This window comes from Giraffa tippelskirchi, chromosome 5 (assembly GCF_054371585.1).
Source record: "Giraffa tippelskirchi isolate mGirTip1 chromosome 5, T2T-mGirTip1v1.2.pri, whole genome shotgun sequence".
Lineage (NCBI taxonomy): Eukaryota > Metazoa > Chordata > Mammalia > Artiodactyla > Giraffidae > Giraffa > Giraffa tippelskirchi.
The window spans coordinates 173,660,470-173,681,228 of NC_137279.1; the positions used below are offsets into that span (position 1 = coordinate 173,660,470).

The window sequence follows — 20,759 nt, forward strand, 5'->3', positions numbered from 1 at the left end:
AGACACCACAGGGATATGTTATTCAAGGAAGCTTTTTTTTTAATATTTATGTTTGCTAGTTTTTTTTAACCTTTTGTATTTTTAACATCAAAGAAAGGTAGTCGCTCAGTAGTCTCCAACTCTTTGCCATGCTATGGACTGTAACGTGCCAAGGTCCTCTGTCTGTGGATTTCTGCAGGCAAGAATACTGGAATGGGTAGCCATACCTTTCTCCAGGGGACCTTCCTGACCAAGGATCAACCTGGGTCTCCTGCATTACACGCAGATTCTTTACCCTCTGACCCACTAGCCCAATTTTTATTGGAGTACACTCAATAATCAGTGTGTGATAGTTTCAGGTGAACACTGAAGGGACTCAGTCATCAGGAAGCTTTTAAAAATATTTACTTTTCTGTTTTATTTCAAACTGTCTAAAGATTTCAAAAATGTAAGCATGTGATAGTTTCCATTATCCCAAAACAACCCAAACTCCAAGATCAAGTTATAAGTATTATCTTTTCTTTATAATACTTATATTTTGGAACAAAAGAGAGATTGGTTTAAGAAAACAAAAATAAAAAACAGTAGCAAATCAAGGGGCCCAGGTCTGAGTTCTGTGTTCACTTTCACCCTCCCCCAGGTGGGCGGGGAGATCCTCCCAGATCAGTCTGGGTGCTCAGGGGAGGTCAGCCACAGTCAGGGACAGTCAGTGACCCAGAAGCCATTGCACCATGAGTGTCTCTGCACTGAGCCCATCCAGAGCTCTGGACAGTGTCTCTGGGCTCCTACAGGTGATCTCTCTGCTCGGCCTGGTTCTGCTTCTGCTCAAGGCACCACAGCTCTACCTACACAGACAGTGGCTGCTCAAAGCCCTTCATCACTTCCCGTCTCCTCCTTCCCACTGGCTCTATGGACACAAGCGGGAGGTAGGATGGAGCTGGATGGGGGAGTGGGAAGGTCGGGAGGGCTGGAGATCTAGAGCATGGTCACACTCAGCAAGTTCATACCTGGCCCTGTGCTTGCCTGAGAGCACAGATGTGCTCAGTGTGATGGATCAGCCCTGTGGGTTCACTGTGTGTGGAGACAACAGACAGGAATCTAAGAAGGTGTCAAGTCACAGGAAAAGAGGCTTACTGGCTGGGTTGGGTTATGACAGGTGTGGGGACAAACCAGCTTGGTTCATTCAGACTAAGAGATTTTTTAGTCCCGTAAGGTCAGTGCCAGAAACCCACACCAGAGGCCACACAAAGGAGCGAAGATCCCTTGATGGGGCCAGGTGAGGAGAACTGCCTGTTTGGTGTCCTCTCTCTGGACGATGAGCTCTTGGAACTGAGCCTGTAATCCCCCTCACCCTCAGCACCCAAAACGGAGCCTGCACAGAGCGATGTCAGTCCTCTGTGTGAAGGGACAGACAGGAGGGAAGGGAGCAGCTTGCAGGCTGGGAGGGGCAGCACCTGCCCACCCAGCAGGGCACCACTGCCCCGGGGGGGCGCGGGAGCTCAGAGCAAAGTCAGGGCCACATGGAAATGGCTCACCGAGGGTCTGTGGCTTAAACAAGGTTAGGAGGTAATCACAGATTGAACGGATCTGAGGCCTCTCTTTCTCTGCAGCACGATTAGGGCAGAGTGGAGCCAAAGACAAGAACTAGAAGCAGCCCAAGCCCCATGCGGGCTGGCCCAGTACCTCTCTTCTCTCTCCTTCCTACTCTCCTGCACCCCAGGTTACTCAAGGTCCTCCCCCCAGCCTGTGCATTCCAGCCTCTGAGACTCAGCTCCCGTGTGCCCTCTGCCCGGAATGATCTCATCCCTCATATGAGTGTCTCACAAGCTCCAGGCCCAAATCATTTTCATCGTGGGTCTCCCAGGAGAGGAGAGGACACTCTTTTTCCCTTGGATGTCCTTCCCACATGTCAGTGCTAACTAGATACAGCTATTTCTCTCTGCAAGATCATATCTATGAGCTTCTTCTGGGAAATCTTGCCTCTGGTTTACCTTTCTATCCTGAAAGCATCTTGGTAAATTATGAGTCAAAGAAAGAGCAAGTGCAAGAAGGCTTTTCTAACATCCAGCTCTGGGTTGGGCCCCCTTCCCTAAAGCTTCCCCATAGCCTACGGCTTCTGTCCATCACACTTTCATGATGCCCTTCTCTTATGGCCACTTGATCTCTCAGTCTATTTCACTAACCTGCAGGCTCCAAACAGACAAGCATCTAGAGCCGCATCCTAGTTTAGTGCCTTCCACCTGTGTCTGGCACAGAGTTACTGCTCAGTACACACAAGCTCAGTGAAGGAACATGACGCAGGGTAGACAAATTGCCTCAGAGCTGGTGAGTCTTGATACTAGAAGGATGCAGGCAGAGATGAGATACCAAAGAGCAGAGGGTTGCTCTGAGTTACACAGAAGCCATTGAAGTAAAGACGATGTGACTAAATGCAACATGCCTGGGATCAACTGGTGAGAAGAAATCCAGAGGTAACAAAGCAAACTGAGTCTCCAATGTTGAGGAGAGGCAGTTGCTCTGTGGTAAAGATGACGGGCCACCTGGTAGAGGGAAGAACATGAGCAAAGACCTGGAAGATGAGCAGGTAGATCCAGGGCAAGGAGTGCTGGCAGCAGCATCTTGGAGGCAGAGCAATGGGTCCTGTGGAATCGCCAGCCTGTCAGGGCAAGAAGAGAGAGGGTAAAGTCAGAAAGGAAAGGCCTTTGTGGTCCACACGTAGGAGTTTGCAAAGATTCCACTACAAGACGGGAAGTGCACAAACATTTCTGACAATTAGTCAATGAAACTGAGATTAAAAATCCACATATCAAAATCTTATTTCAATACCATTCTCATATGTGTACTTGCAGAATCTGTCCTAAAACTATGCACACACTCAACATGGAAAATAATATTACACACACAATGTAATATTTAATTTTTTTCACTTAGACATACACACTGCAAACGTTCTTTCATTCTAAGATACATTAACATGTATTCTGAGATAGCATCAAACATATATATGATTAGGATGGCAAAATGAAATTAATATATAAGTTCAACTCTTAAAATATCTATCTCTTCTCTAAATAAGCCAAATAATATGAAAAAACTGCTTACTTTCTCCAGGGGATCTTCCCAACCAGGCATCAACCCAGGTCTCCATTTTGTAGGCATGTTCCTTAACACCTAAGCCACATGGGAAGCCCAACAAGTGATACAAATGTTCATAAATTGCTCAAGGAATTATGTCACTGTGTGCAAATTATTTCCAAATGTTTCACAAGCTATGTAGTTATCTTTGATGTAAGATTCTGTAGGCAGTTTGTAGTGTTGACCCATAACTCTACTTGACATGGGACAGAATCTGATCTTAGGACAATGGTGGACAGCCTGCAAAGTTGGATGAGATTCCAGGTCAGAAGAAATAGTTCTAAACTCTTAGTTCTGCTGATGGATCCAGAGTGATCACCTGACACCCTTCCAGGCCTTCACCTCCACTCCTGCTCCGGAACTAAAAGAAAGAAGTCGTTGACTTGTCTTTCCCCTGGTGACAGTTCCAAGAGGAGTGTGAGCTGCCACACCTACTGAAAAGGGTAGAGAAATACCCGAGAGCCTGTGTTCGCTGGCTGTGGGGCACAAGGGCCCTTGTTGTGGTCTACGACTCTGACTGCATGAAGGTGATCCTGGGGAGATCAGATGAGAGGGCAACCCTCAGCTGGAGGCAATCTTCCATTTGAGTACATGCCCCTGGGTGTAAAATTTCATAAGACACTGGGACGTCAGACGCCAAGGCCTGAATTCCTCCAAACACCCCCCAATTCCAAGCCAGATAAGGACAACATTATTTATTACTAATAAATGCTTTACTCCTGGTGGGGCTGGTTTCTCTTTTACGTCTTTTTTCTTCTTACAAACAAATTGAGATGATCCCACACCTGGAGCCAGTTCCCTGTCCACACTGGCCTAGGTTGGGCACCTTTCACTGTTGCCTGCCCTGGGTCATGAGATAGCCAGACCACCACCGATTGTAGAAAAACCACAGATTCTGTCTCATTCTATGGCACTGAACAGAGTTTATGTTTCAGGGCAATTCACCACCTTAGTCCTGTGTGTGTTCTGCTCTGCAACACTGAGTCTACTTTCCTGGGACCATGGTGACAACCAGGACAGAGACAGTCAGGGAAGGGAGGCAAGTGTTGGTGGTTTCAGACTGACTGCCATCTGACAAGCACCAGGAAGGGAAGGGAGCCCACGGTCTAGACCTCAGCTGCTCTAGAGGCTGTCTGCAGAGTTGGGTCCCATCCATCTTCCCTCCTTACTTTTCAGACCCAAAGGCTCACGTTAACTACAGATACCTGAAGCCGTGGATTGGTAAGTACATTTAAATACAAGTGCCGACCACCCACCCGTTAGGTTCACCAAGAGCGGTCTCTTTGGGTAAATGGAGAACAACAGGAGCCAGGCACCCTCATCTCTGAATCAAACCTCATTTTTCTAATAATACCATCAGCCTTTGGAAAGTATAAGCATTCTGTAAACATTGAAGAGACAGCTTTTTTTTAAATCTTTTTTTAAAAATTTATTTATTTATCTATTTTTTTACTTTACAATATTGTATTGGTTTTGCCATACTTTGACATGAAGCCACCATGGGTGTACATGTGTTCCCCTTCCAGTACCTGCTTCCCACCTCCCTCCCCATCCCATCCCTCTGGGTCATCCTGGTGAACCAACCCCTAGCACCCGGTATCATGCATCGAACCTGGGCTGGCGATTCGTTTCACATATGATAATTTACGTGCTTCAATGCTATTCTCCCATATCATCCCGCCTTCGCCTTTCCCACAGAGTCCAAAATACTGTTCTATACATCTGTGTCTCTTTTGTTGTCTCGCATACAGGGTTATCTTTACTGATTTACTAAATTCCATATATATGCGTTAGTGTACTGTATTGGTGTTTTCTTTCTGGCTTACTTCACTATGTATAATAGGCTCCAGTTTCATCCATCTCATTAGAACTGATTCGAGTTTTCTTTTTAATGGCTGAGTAATATCCATTGTGTATATGTACCACAGCTTCCTTATCCATCCGTCTGCTGATGGACATCTAGGTTGCTTCCATGTCCTGGCTATTATAAACAGTGCTGTGATGAACATTGGGGTACACATGGCAGAGACAGCTTTAAAACCTTTACCACTTTTACTGCCAGCATTGTGCAGAGTACAGAAAAGGCCACTGTGCTTTCTCACTATCACTTCTGTATCTAATTGCAGGCAGAAAGAGGTGATATAGATTTGTTCTTGTTCAATCCCTCAGTCGTGTCCGACTCTTCGTCACCCTATGGACTGTAGCACGCCAGGCTTCCTTATCCTTCACCATCTCGTGGAGCTTGTTCAAACTCATGTCCAATGAGTCAGTAATACCATCCAACCATCTGGTCCTCTGTCTAGCCCTTCTCATCCTGCCTTCAATCTTTCCCAGCATCAAGGTCTTTGTTAATGAATCAGCACTTCCCATCAGGAACCCAAAGTATTGGAGCTTCAGCTTTAGCATCAATCCTTCCAATGAATATTCAGGACTGATTTTCTTCAGGATTCACTTCCTTTAGTATTCACTAGTTTGAACTCTTTGCAGTCCAAGGGACTCTCAAGACTCTACTCCAACACAACAGTTCAAAAGCATCAATTCTTCAACGCTCAGCTGTCTTCATGGTCCAGCTCTCACGTCCATACATGACTACTAGAAACACCATAGCTTTTGTGGTACATATACACAATGGAATATTACTCAGCCATTAAAAAGAATACATTTGAATCAGTTCTAATGAGATGGATCAAACTGGAGCCCATTATACAGAGTGAAGTAAGCCAGAAAGAAAAAACCAATACAGTATGCTGCTGCTGCTGCTGCTAAGTCGCTTCAGTCGTGTCCGACTCTGTGCGACCCCATAGACAGCAGCCCACCAGGCTCCGCCGTCCCTGGGATTCTCCAGGCAACAATACTGGAGTGGGTTGCCATTTCCTTCTCCAGTGCACGAAAGGGAAAAGTGAAAGTGAAGTCACTCAGTCGTGTCTGACTCTTAGCGACCGCATGGACTGTAGCCTACCAGGCTCCTCCATCCATGGGATTTTCCAGGCAAGAGTACTGGAGTGGGGTGTCATTGCCTTCTCCGCCAATACAGTATACTAATGCATATATATGGAATTTGAAAGATGGTAACAATAACCCTATATGTGAGACAGAATAAGAGACACAGATGCATAGAACCGTCTTATGGACTCTGAGGGAGAAGGTGAGGGTGGAACGTTCTGAGAGAATAGCATTCAAGCATGTATATTATCGTATGTGAAACAGAACACCATTCCAGGTTCGATGCATGAAACAAATGCTCAGGGCTGGGGCAGTGGGATGACCCAGAGGGATGGGATAGGGAGGGAGGTGGGAGGGGGGATCAGGATGGGGAACACATGTCAACCCATGGCTGATTCATGTCAATGTATGCAAAAACCACTACAATATTGTAATGTAATTAGCCCCCAACTAAAATAAATATATTTATTTAAAAAAAAGAAGAAGAAAAACCATAGCTTTAACTTTACATACCCTTGTTGGTAAAGTAATGTCTTTACTTTTTCACATGTTGTCTAGGCTTCTCATGGGTTTTCTTCCCAGGAGTAAGCATCTTTTAATTTCATGGCTGCACTCAGCATCTTCACTGATTTTGGAGCCCAAAAAATAAAGTTTGTCCCTGTTTCTGTTGTTTCTTTACATAATTGCCATGAAGTAATGGGACCGGATGCCATGATCTTAGTTTTTTGAATGTTGAGTTTTAAGCCAGCTTCAACAGGGGTGATACATATTGTCCCAGGTAAAATAAACAGAATTGTTCTGTGCCTTCCAGTGCATGGGGAAAGCAAGCAAATATTTAGGCTTGAAAGACTTTTCCTGGAACTTGCCGTCTTCATATGAGTGTAGAAGTAAACAAGATATGATAACTTGCATCAGCATCAAACCCAGCTTTCTCAAATACAGAGAACAAGAAGTGCCTGTGACCTCCCCACAGCAGCAATCACTTCAAGCTGCTGACTTGAGGATTGACTACATTCCCTCTTCCACCTTTCTGTTGCCTATAACCTGAACCAGGAAGCATCCTGAAATTAAAATATTAACTTCCTTCTTAAAATATGGCACTAAAAACTGACCCTAGTCTCTTGAAGATTATGATTTGACTAGTCCAAAGTTACACTTCCTCCCTCTTTCATTCATTTATCAAATCAGTAAGTATTACTTGAGGATCATCAGTAGGTACTGTCTTCTGGTCCAGGTTATGGAGATTATAAGGACATAGAATGCTAGTGACAACTTTCAAGGAGTCCTTGGTTGGGTTAGGTGGGTACCAAATGAATGGAAAAAATGTTTACTGGTTATGAAATATTAACTACAGCTGACATAATTTTTTTAAAGAATTTAACTCATGCTCTACAGTTGAATAACCTCACTTTGTAACAAGCTCATTGAAAATTCTCAATAAACATCATTTTCAGTGATTGCTACATCTAACCACAGGTTTGCCCAACACTTTCTCACAAAGGCAGCCCTGAGTAGTGAGGCTGCATTTATACCAGTACTTGGAGTTGATAACCTGAAAGACTCTCCTGCTACTTGGATCACTGGAAAACACATCAAACATGAAACACCCTTGGAAAATTAGGCTGCATTCATGTATGGACAGTGGCTCAACCCACTCATTATCTTTTTATGCTCATGGTTAACAGCAAAGTGTCTGGAGCCAGACTGCCTGGGTTTGAATCCTGGTTCTACCTCTTAGCAACAGAGTGACCCTGGGGGGAAACTAGCCTCTTAGTGCATTCATTTTCTTGCCTTGACTATGGGGATTATTTTAATCTGTCTTGTAGGATCCTTGTGGGATAAAACATATAGTGTTCTTTGCTTAGTTCCTTTAATGTAGGAGGTGATCACTAATGTTAGCTATTACCAAGCATTTTGAGCCCAGCTATATAGAAGAAGCCAAGGACTGAGGGAGGGAAAGGGTAACAACCAGAATTCAAATCCAGCTTCTCCCACTTCAAAGTCTTTCCCTCACTGCCCCTATGCTGTGGGAGAAAAGCTAGTGCTGAGCCAAGTGAGGGAAAGAGTCAGGGTCCAAGAGTCCTTGTGTGGGGGCACAGAGGGGGATGGAAGGCAGCCCAAGAACAAGGTGAAAGTGGAGAGGAATGAGTGTAAGCGGTTACATGCCCTGGAGTTTGGACAGAGCTCAGGATTTAGGGGACAAAGAAAAGAACTCTGGCCTCACGGGTTGTGTATTAAATCCTCTGTCATGAGGATGGGTAAAGGAGGAGGGTCTTGGGAGTAAGGGGTTAAATAGTTCAAAGGGCACGTCTGTAGGAAATGGGGCCCCTTTGGGAAAGCTTCCAAAAATCCTTCCTGAAATGAATGGTGTTTTACTTTCCGTGTTACGGGCCTTGAATATGACCTTGAAGGAGATATTCATGGGAAAAGTGAGAGGCGTTGCTGAGTTGAAGATGATGTCCTCACCTCTCGCTTTTTCATGTATGACATCCATGGATTTGCCAATACTTGGAAAATTTTCCTAGTGTTTGCCAACTGATGTTCTCCCATCCATCCTCCAGACCTCTTTATTTTTTAATTTTCTCCTTCCCTAGGTGGCCCAAGCCTACTCTTCATGCCTTCAGTACATCCTTTACCATATATTATTGAACTAATTCATTTTTTCTGTCCAAGGCACTAAACCGTGAACTCAAAAGATATTAATTTTTGAGTGAATGAATGACTATGAATGAATGAATACCTGTGTGAGGTATTCAGAGAAAGAATTACCATCCTACCTTTATTAGTTTCACAGGAGAACTGTAGCAATTTACCAGAAACTTGGTGACTTAAAACAATATAAATTTATTGTGCTATAATTCTTGGGGTCATAGTATGAAATCAATATCACTGGACCAAAATCAAGATATTGGCAGGTCCATGCACTCCTTGAAATCTCTAGCGTGAATTCAGTCCCTTCACTGCCCCACCAGCTGCTCCTAATGTACCAATTGTAGGCATATTTTGAATTTGAAGCTCATCCTGACCTTAGGATGGAGTACAGAGCTAACTTGTTTTTGGTAGAATAAACCATATCCTTAATTTTATATTAATTACTGGATGTGGTATGTGTAGAGGAATTCCATGTGTTAATATTAAGGCAAGCAATAGAACTGAGTAATGATAAATATTAATACAGAGGAAGCTCATGAGTATAATGATTCTTTAATAATGTTACAACTTTGGCAATTAGTATAGGTATTCCATCGAAGACAATAAACTCGATTTTTTCTGGAGGTATGTAACCCTAAAACTTTTTGCACCATTAATATTAGGACTGCTACGGCTCATTAAATAGGAATAGCTAGTCACAGGGCTTCCCAGGTGGTACAGTGGTAAAGAATCCGACCAGCAGTGTAGGAGACCGCAGGAGACAGGTTTGATCCGTGCGTCAGGAAGATCCCTGGAGGAGGAAATGGCAACCCACTCCAGAATTCTTGCCTGGAAAATCCCATGGACAGAGGAACCTGGAGGGCTATAGTCCACGGGGGGTCGCAAAGAGTTGGTCACGACCGAGCGACAGGCATCCTTGAGCATGCAGGCAACTAATAATAAGTCATTACTAATGAACATATTGTTAAGAATTGCCCATCGGAAGAGAAAGGTTTAAGTGTTATACAATTATCAGGCTTTCCTACCTTAACACACCCATTTTGGAGTAGAGGTAATGTTTATTGTTTTGATTAAGATTACCTCCCCTATTTAATATAAAATCTTTCAGAAGATTGGCCTTATTTCTGTTGTCCTTTTTAAAATACAGAAGCCTGTCAGGAATGGTATGTCTGTTAGTGCTATATTTCCAATATTTAGCAAAGAACACTTCATGGGAAATGGATGGGGAAACAGTGGAAACAAGTGTCAGACTTTATTTTGGGGGGCTCCAAAATCACTTCAGATGGTGACTGCAGCCATGAAATTAAAAGACGCTTACTCCTTGAAAGTAAAGTGATGACCAACCTAGTGAAAGTGAACGTGAAGTCGCTCAGTCGTGTCCGACTCTTAGCGACCCCATGGAATGCAGCCTACCAGGCCCGTCCGTCCATGGGATTTTCCAGGCAAGAGTACTGGAGTGGGTTGTCATTGATAGCATGTTAAAAAGCAGAGACATTACTTTGCCAACAAAGGTCCGTCTAGTCCAGTCTATGGTTTTTCCAGTAGTCATGTATGGATGTGAGAGTTGGACTATGAAAAAAGCTGAGCCCCGAAGAATTGATGCTTTTCAGCTGTGGTGTTGGAGAAGAGTCTTGAGAGTCCCTTGAACTGCAAGGAGATCCAACCAGTCCATCCTAAAGGAGATCAGTCCTGGGTGTTCATTGGAAGTACTGATGTTGAAACTGAAACTCCAATACTTTGGCCACCTGATGTGAAGAGTTGACTCACTGGAAAAGACCCTGATGCTGGGAAGGATTGGCGGCAGGAGGAGAAGGGGATGACAGAGGATGAGATGGCTGGATAACATCACTGACTCGATGGACATGGGTTTGGGTAAACTCGGGGAGTTGGTGATGGACAGGGAGTCCTGGCGTGCTGCAATTCATGGGGTCGCAGAGATTCGGACATGACTGAGCGACTGAACTGAACTGAACTGAACTGATAGGCACAGTTTTAAATGATTGTCCTATCTTTTGCAGATCTTGCTCATCATTTAAATTACGAATAATGAATACAAAGCATAAGTCTAACCCACTGGAGTGGGTCTCCATTTCCTCTTCAGGGGATCTTCTCGACCCATGCATCGAGCCAGAATCTCCTGCATCTCCTACACCTCAGGAATTATTTATTTTATAACTGACAGTTGGAACGTTTTGACTCAACCCATTTTGTCTAAGCCCCATCTCCCATCTCTGGCAACCTCCAATTTTTTCTGTGTAAGTCCAGTAGTTTTATTGCATTTTGGATTAGACATTTAAGTGAGATGATATCTTTCTTGGTCTGACTTATTTTAGTTAGCATAATGCCCTCAAGTTTCATTCATGTTGTCACAAATAGCCAGATATCCTTCCTCTTTTATGTCTGAATTACATCCCATATATACATATATGCTCGGTCACTTCAGTCATGTTTTACTCCTTGAGGCCCAACAGACCACAGATATGCAGATGACACCACCCTTATGGCACAAAGTGAAGAGGAACTAAAAAGCTTCTTGATGAAAGTGAGAGAGGAGAGTGAAAAAGTTGGCTTAAAGCTCAACATTCAGAAAACTAAGATCACTTCATCTGGTCCCATCACTTCATGGCAAATAGATGGGGAAACAGTGGAAACAGTGTCAGACTTTATTTTGGGGGGCTCTAAAATCACTTCAGATGGTGATTGCAGCCATGAAATTAAAAGACACTTACTCATTGGAAGGAAAGTTTTGATCAACCTACATAGCCTGTTAAAAAGCAGAGACATTATTTTGGCAAAAAATGTCCGACTAGTCAAGGCTATGGTTTTTCCAGTAGTCATGTATGGATGTGAGAATTGGACTGTGAAGAAAGCTGAGCGCTGAAGAATTGATGCTTTTGAGCTGTGGTGTTGGAGAAGACTCTTGAGAGTCCCTTGGACTACAAGGAAATCCAACCAGTCCATCCGAAAGGAGATTAGCCTTGGGTGTTCATTGGAAGGACTGATGTTGGAGCTGAAACTCCAATACTTTGGCCACCTCTTGCGAAGAGTTGACTCATTGAAAAAGACCCTAATGCTGGGAAGGATTGGGAGCAGGAGGAGAAGGGGACGACAGAGGATGAGATGGCTGGATGGCATCACTGACTCAATGGACATGAGTTGGGGTAATCTCCGGAGTTGGTGATGGACAGGTAGGCCTTGCATGCTGCGATTCATGGGGTTGCAAAGAGTCGGACACGACTGATTGACTGAACTGAACTGACCCTGTAGACTGTAGCCTACCAGGCTCCTCTGTCCATGGGGATTCTCCAGGCAAGAATACTGGAGTGGATTGCTATGCCCTCCTCCAGGGGATCATCCCAACTCAGGGGTTGAACGCATGTCTTCTGTGGCCTCTGCATTGCAAGCAGATTTTTTACTGCTGAAACACTGGGGAAGCCTCTCTCTCTCTCTCTGTGTATATATATATATATATATATATATACATGTTTTATCCATTTATAAATATTTTGTTTATTCATTCCTCCATCAATTAACACTTAGATTGTTTCTGGTTTTTTTGGCTGGTATAAATATACTATTTTCCACAGTGGTTTCACCAAGTTACATTGCCACACATAGTGCACTAGTGTTCCCTTTTCTCAATATCCTTGCTAACACATTTCTTGTCTTTTTGGTAATAAGCATTTTAACAGTTGTGAGGTGATCGTTCACTGCGGTTTAACTTGCATTTCCCTGATGATTATTGATACTGCGCACCTTTTCATGTGTCTGTTGGCCATCTATATGTTTTCTTTTAGAACATGCCTATCCAGATCCTTACCCATTTCTAATCAGATATATAATTCTGCTATTAATTTTATGAATTCTTTATCCATTTTGTAGACCAACCCTTTATCAGTTATATGAATTGCAAATATTTTCTCCCATGTGGAAGGTTGACTCTTCATTTTGTGGATCACTTTCTTTGTTGTGCAGAATCTTTTCAGTACGACTTACATGTTATATCCAACTTGGCTATATTGCTTTTGTTGTCAAATCCAAAAAATCATTGCCAAGGCTGATGTCAAGGAGGTTATCACCTATGTTTTCTTCTAAGGAGTTTTAGCATCTTTTGAGCTTATATTCAAGACTCTAATCTATTTTCAATTAAGTGTAAGATAGTGGTTCAGCATCACTGTTTTGCATTGTACTATCCAGTTATCCCAACATCACTTATTAAAGAGATTGTCTTTTCCCCACCGTATATTCTTGACTCCTTTGTCATGAATTAACCAACCACATATGTGTGGGATTATTTCTCGGATCTCTGTTCTATGTCAATGATCTATGTGTCCGTTTTTATGACAATACTGTATTGTTTTGATCACTACAGCTTTGTAGTATAGGCTGAAGTCCGGGAGCATGATTCCTCCAGATTTGTTCGTTTTCTCAAGATTGCTTTGGGTATGTGGGGACTTTCATGCTTCCAACTTTTAAATTATTGTTGAATTCAGTTTGTTAATATTTTTTTGAAGATGCTTGTATCTATGTCCATCAGATATTGGCCTGAAAGTTTCTTTTCTTGAGATATCGTTATTTGGTTTTGTTGCCAGGGTAATACTGACCTCATATAAAGGGTTTGGAGGTGTTCTCACCTAGTCTATTTTGAGAAGAGTTTGAAAAGGATTGGTATGAATTATTTTCAAAGGTTTGGTAAAACTCACAGGTGAAGCTGTCTGGTCCTAGACAAATTTTTATTGAAGGTTTATTGAAGGTTTTTGATTACTGAGTCAGTCTCCTTAGTAGTAATCAGTAAGTTTAGATTTTCTCTTTTCTTCATGTTTCAGACTTGGTAGGTTGAATGATTTTAGAAATTTATCTATTTCTTCTAGGTCATCAAATTTGGTGGCATGTAATTGTTCATTGTATTCTCTTATGTACCTTGTATTTCTGTGATATCACTTGTAACTTCTTTTTTCTTTTTTCCTTGGTAAGTCTAGCTAAAGCTTTCTCAGAAGAAAGCAACAAGTTTTAAAATATCATTTTTTTGTTTAAGAACAGATTGCAACAAACAGTGTATTAAAGGCTCTCAAGCAGAGTGTAAAATCGTTAATTAAATAATGATTTTCTATCATAGTATAAAAGGGAATTCCTAAAACTACTCCTGTTACAAGTGTAATACTTCAGTGAAGTAGGACTGAAACTGGTGTTGGATCCTCTATGGATGATGGAAAGTGAGCGGTGTAGTCCAAGTTGAGCACATTTTCTGGTTGCAGCTCAAAGTATGCCTATTAGTAGGAAAACACCATAATTAAGATCAAGGATACAACTTCATTGAAATTCTCAAGTATTTGAATGGAGAGGTAATTATATATTGATGTTGCAAAACCAATCATTCCAAGGCGATTATAGGTCATGCTTCCCTGATGGCTCAGACAATGAAGAAGGTACCTGCAGTGCAGGAGACCCAGGTTGGAGCCATGGGTCAGGAAGATCATCTGGTGGAGGGCATAGAAACCCACTCCAGTATTCTTGGCTGGAAAATTCTATGGACAGAGAGGCCTAGTGGACTACAGTCCGTGGGGTCACGAAGACCCAGAAAAGCCTTGAGTGACTAACCAGTCATTGCAATGTGATTATAAAAATGTGCTTAATGGGTTGTTAATTAACCTCAGTCACAACCAGGAGGTAGTTAGGAGGGGGAAAGACAGGGGACTGGGAGGGCAGGAATGGCTCAGGTTCTTAGAGCATGGTTATGGTCAGCAAGCCCACAGGACAAAGTCTTGTGTAACAGTCACATGGTTCCCAGGGGAAAGCCAGCTAACCTCTCAGGTCTTGGCCCCTCACCCTGTCTGTGGAGCTCACTCCTCACAGGCCCTGGGCTAGTGTCCTCGGGTCTGTCAGACACCCCTTCCTCAGGGAGATCTCCGACTGTCCTGGCAGCCTGGCCCTTTGAGGACAACAGCTCTTCCTTCCTGAGTCTCCCCGCTCCCCAGGGTGAGCACCTTCAGCTGTTCTCACAGGCTTCCAGATGCTTCCTTGCCCTTCCTCTGTTGGGAGCCGTTCTGGAACTACTGCCGGGTGACAAAGTCACGGCACCAATCAAGAAGAAACTGCAAAGCGTTTCTCTCCAGGATCGGAACCTTTGCTCCTTCCTGTTTCTATGCTTCTCTTGTAGCTAGCTGTGTTTCTTTCTCTCTGTTGGGAGCCGTTCTGGATCTATTGCCAGATGACAAAGTCACGGCACCAATCAAGAAGAAACTGCAAAGCGGTTTCTCTCCAGGATCGGAACCTTCCCTCCTTCCTGTTTCTATGCTTTTGTTGTGGCTAACTCTATTTCATTCTTTGATGGCTGGAGTTGTAGGGGCTTCCATGATAAGATCATGAGAGTTCAATAAAAAGAAATATGATCCCTTGCCCCAGAGAAATATTCCAAAAATGATTAAACCCACTGAGGCCCCTGACTGGTGGGTCCCTAACATTCAGCCAGGGAATAAGGTCATGATCATTTGGAAAACAAGCCCTAAGCCTATTGTGACCTGGCCTCATGAGGAAATTGTTATTGGTGACTGGAAAACTTGGGTCATGTATCAGGGAAAGCTACAGAAACTAAGCCAATTGCCTTTTCCCCTCAAAATCTAAGCACAAACAGAAAAGATATATATAAATTGTATTGTAAATAGTATCTAGGTAAACTTCAAAAGATTTCCCCTTGCCAGAAATAGTCTTGTGGTATGTGGGTAGATGGTAAACAAGCCACCACTGACAATGGCTGTACTATGAAAAACTTTGCCCTTAGCCATCACTATAGTTTTTAGTCATTGAAGCAAGACGCTGTACTCACTGTAGTAGCAGGCTGTACAAAATAAGCAGATGGAATAATATGATTTATAGATTATGTTTCAGTAATATAAAAATAGGTTTTGGGGGAAACATGTAACCAAAATGTGACAATAGACTAAGAAAAAACTTTTAACACATGTTAGAATCAGGGGATGTTGATCTAAATGGAAAAATATTGTAACAGTCATTACATAGAAGATCTAATGCTATATAAATAGAGACTAAAGCAATAAAGAGTGTGGTCTTTAGGCCATCAAAAAAAAAAAACTCTGTCTCTTTTCCTTTCGCCAACGCCGTTCATCCCTTGGGGACCCCTGGACCAGCTGGAGCGGGACTCCGGCATTCCTCACTCCCACCCTCCATGCTTGGACCTGAGTTTGCCTGAGAGGACAGACATTAGTCTGATGGATGAGCCCTGTGGGTCCACTGAGTGTGGAGTCAACAGACAGGAATCTAAGATGGCGTCATGTCACAGGAAAAGAGGCTCACCTGCTGCGTGGGGAGTTAGGTCAGGTAGAGCGGGCCAACTGGCTTGATTTTGTGGAATGCAGGACTTTGCTTAAAACTGACATTCCCAGACAGACTGATCAGCTTCAAGCATGGCCTCTAAGCAAAGGGTGCTGATATTTGACTCGTGCTCCTTAAATTGGGTCTGGTTTTCTCTGGGCATTCTTCCCTCATACACTGTGCTGTGAGTTTCCTGGGGCAGAGGCGTCATTCCCTTCCTGTACCCCTGTGCTCTGCACAGAAACTGACCTGGAGGGATGCTCAGTCCAGGTGTGTGGAGAGAGAGAGGAAGAGAGAAATGAGGTGCTTGCAGGCTGGGGAAGCACAGCATCTACCCACTGAATGAGCCAGCACTCAGCCCCGTGGCAGGGCGGGGCTGGGGGGTAAAGGACGTGTGGGCACACTCTGGGGCCAGTCTTTTTGCAAGAGGAGGAGTCTCAGTCATTATCAGCAGAGTGGACCTAAGATGGGGACTGTTAGAATCTGCCACAGAGAGACAGCCAAAGCCCAGTTTGTTCACGGAAGTTGTTGTAGTAGATTTCCAGATTACTTAGATTTTAAGAAACTGTGGGGGTTTCTGGGTTGCAAATAGCACTTTTCTGAGCTAAGCGTTGACACATGGAACCATTAAAACACTTGCACTGATCTTCCCATTTCACTGATGGCTGTTACATAATATATAGACTCTGTAAGTAGATTTTTTTTTTCTCATGCCAATTGTATTACTCATGGTGCTTCCATAATGGCTTGGGTGGTAAAGAATCTACCTGCAATGCAGGAGACCTGGGTCTGATCCGGGAAACGGGAAGATCCCCTGGAGAAGGGTACAGCTACCACTCCATTATACTTGGGAGTATATTGGAGAATTGCAATACTTAGGAGTATTCCAGGGACAGAGGAGCTTGGCAAGTTGCAGTCCACGAAATCAGACAAAGTGTAGGACATGACTGAACAACTAACGCACAAACACACACGGTGCCAATCCTCTCCCAATTTCTGCTGGTCTAATATAACAACTCCAACCAAATATTTCTAGCTGTTACAATGCAGAATTTTTTTCAATACCTGTGTTACTGGCACAGTTAGGAATTAGAATGCCAACTTAATTGGGTAGAACAAAGGACATGCCCAGGAAGAAGGATTTGCAGGCATCTGGCTTTCTTAGGCACCAAGCAATCAGAAAAGACATCCAGGTCCTCTGGGCCAACCAGAGGAGATCCAAGAAAGCTAGGTAACATAGCTAGAGTGGTTAAGAGGCTCCTAAAGGTCAGTCCCTACACTGGGTCAGAAGAACAAGCAGACCAAATGGCGGTCATGACTCTGGAGCACAGAGCAGCCCTCATAATGCATTCAAGCAGAACATCGTTCAGTTCAGGGCAGGATTGTCAGCCCTCCCTAGAATAGAGCTCCATGATGGCAGGGATTCTGTTGCTCACTGCAGAATATCTTGCTCCTAGGATGGCAATTGATCCAAAGTCCTCAACATATAGATATCAAATAAATGAATAACTGAGCTCATCTACCCACCTACTCTTTCATGTACTTGACATCCACCGTGGTGGAATCATTACAGGATATCTGCTCAGCTCACTTGCTCCGAGATCTCTTCCCTCACAGAGGGTGGGCCTTTGGAAGGCCTATTCACCCCAGCCACAGTTGATTGTAACAGGTGGACACCTTGGCCATGATATTAGAATCAGTGTCTTGGAATAGGACTCAACAGGGCCCCTCAGGCTTCAGTGTGGCAGAATGGAGAAACCTTCTCCACCACCCAGACCCAGCTGTGCAAGGACAGGGACTGTGTCTGTTGATTCATGACTGTATTACCAACTCCTACCAACTCCTCTGTTCAAGGTAGAGCCTCCTTAGACACTTGCAGAGGGATGACAGCATGAATGTACAAAGAGAAAGAATGGGAGATGCAGTCGTGGCAGCCCTCCAGTCCCTGGTTCTCCCCTATCACACCCTGGCTGTCCCTGCCCTTGGGCTCTGTGAGATGGCCCTGAGCCCCAGCTTTATTTTTGTGCTTCCTTCTTTCTTACATTAGGTCTGATTCTATCTGATACTTTTAAACAGAATTTTGTTAAAATGTTTAATATTTGTTTAAATTAAAATGCACTCATCACTCCTACATGTACTCACCTTCTTAATGAACTTATTGCTTCTTTGAAAAGTGAGGCTTAATCCCCATGAATATGCTCTACACTCGTTCTAAAAACAGGGATGATATTTATGAAAGGCAAGCCTGTCAACATGATGCCGAGCATTTAGAACATTGAATGGAAATGTGATAAGAGAGGCATCCAGGGAGTCTTGGGAATCCTGGGAAGGGACACCTTGGGGTCAGCAGGTTTGGGTTGAAATGCAGTTCACCTGGGTATATATCCTTTCCATGGGTTTCCTCATTCTTCAATGAAACAAGATCAAGTAATAATCCCCCCCCATACAGGATTGCCTTAAGCGTTCCATAAGTCTATGAAGATGTTTTGTACTCCATGGAGTGAATCCCTGAACATTTGTCAGGCTTTCACTGTGTACAAAGTTCTAATGGTAGTTCTGAGTGAGAAACAAACATGGAAACTAAATCAGATCTTAGGCCAAGTTCTGGAGAGATATTAGAAACTGGATCAGAGTCTGGCTCAGCAGTTCTAGTCTGTGACCTCTGTGGATACAGTCCAAACCATCTCGCCATGCCTGTGCAAACATTCAGGCTTGCCTCAAGCACTTGACCTTAAAACAGAGTTGCTTCCATTTTTGATTTTTTGCTCTTGTTATAGTTCCAAAGGAACAGAAACAGCTACAACTGCTGAAAAGGATTCTGGGAGAGCAAGGTTAGCCCAGTGATCTCTGATCCTGAAAACATGAAGGTGGTCCTGAGAAGGACAGGTGAAATGAAACCCACAAGACAGCAGGAGCAAATCTTCCCTCTTGGGTACATGTGCCTGGGTCTGGGAAATTCTGACAGAGACTGGCCCTTAAGCATCAGTACGTGACTCTCTACCAGCCATCCTTGAAGCCTGAGAGAGTTAGGGATGGGAGGCAAGTTCACGGGGGGTGAGACAGATTGATAGTGGAGAGTCATCAGGAAGGGAAGGCAGCTCCTAGTATTATTATTATTAAAAGTAATCATGATAGTAGCAACAACCCTCGGAAGTATTTTCTTAGATCTAAAGAATAAGAGATAACAAGCACTCCTAATAACATAAACTCTTCTTGTTAAGTGCCACATGTCTCCCCCAATCGCCACAAATAGACAAAGCCTGCATGTAGCAACGAAGACCCAGCACAACCAAACATACTGAAATAAATAAATAGGTTTTTAATTAAAAAATAGCCCTATAAGCTGCCCAATATTATTCTTCATATAGTAGAAAGGAGGAGATTGTTTCATGACCTATCACTATGGATAAAACTTGTGAGATGTTTTGCTTTTCTTACTTTTTTCTGAACAATGAATAATTAATAACAACTATCATAGGATAGAGATTATTAAATGTTTTCCGAGTGTGATTATATCTCAAATATAAATGAATTTCTATAACTGATTTTAAAAAACTTTTATTGCCCTGTCGTTGATTTCCCCTGGACCGCACTGTTAGGTGTACAGCACAGGGATTCAGATTCCGTTCCCTTATAGCTTACTACAAAATACTGAGCATAGTTGCTCATTTTCTGCCATGAATAATTTTTCCTCCCACTCTTTTTCAACCTTTATCTCTAATTGTCACATCTCAAAGGCATAGCCATTTTGGAAATTCACATTTTGGAAATATAATGGCCTTCTTGCATTTTCCTGTCACATACTTCCTTCTGACAATCTTGGTTCCTCTTATGTAGTCCTCAGTCACCCCTCTGATCCAGTCTCCCTGACCCCCCTACACACCCGTCTGTGGTCCAGGGAATGCTTTTCTCCTGTTGGAGGGGCAGATGTGGTTCCAGTACGGGTGAATCCTGACCCCAGCCTTCCTCCATGACATCTTGAAGCCCTGTGTCAGGCACATGACCAACTCTGTCCAACTGATGGTGGTGAGTCCACCTCTCTCTCATCTGCACATACTCACACCAAGCTCAATCCACAGTTCACTCTCAAGTAGATATATCCGTCAAACACCCATCAGACACAGCCCCCTAGAACAATGCGCTCAATCCCAGAGACACGCACATTACGCACTAGAGTGCACAAACACATTGTCACGTGCTGAAACTCCCTTCTACAGCCAACCCTGTTCCCTCTTGCAGACACATGGACACATTATTACCCATCTTATGGGACACACACCTCAACACACATGTGCTACTGCCATATAGAGATAAGAATTGGGAGCTATGGTGGGGCTGCATCTGGGACCCCAGAGTCTTCATCTCTGGCTTGGAACCACTGTTCCGGGACAGATGCAGTGATCAAGGAGAGGAAGGCTCACCTGCAGAACGAGGGACAGCTAGAGAAAGAGAAGACCAGGAGGAACTAGGACTTCCTGGATATCTTCCTCTTTGCCAGAGTGAGTGTGGGATGGAGAGGCCTGAGCCTTTGGGCCGAAGCACACAGGAAGGGCATAGCTGCACTCTGGCCTTGCCTCCACAGCTGGAGAATGGGAGCAGCTTATCTTAGGAGAACCCGTGAAAGTTTCAGTTGCCTTGGACAAATGAAAATGTTTCATGTGGTCAAGCAGGGTACTTCAAGGCTATTTATACTAGAGAATTAAACCTGATTCTGTACAATA

The 20,759-nt window shown here is 43.6% G+C and overlaps 1 pseudogene; it reads left to right on the forward strand.

Moving 5' to 3' along the window:
• The first annotated feature begins 710 nt into the window (after positions 1–710).
• Positions 711–20,647, forward strand: LOC145505297 (taurochenodeoxycholic 6 alpha-hydroxylase-like; annotated as a pseudogene).
• Positions 20,648–20,759: the final 112 nt, after the last annotated feature.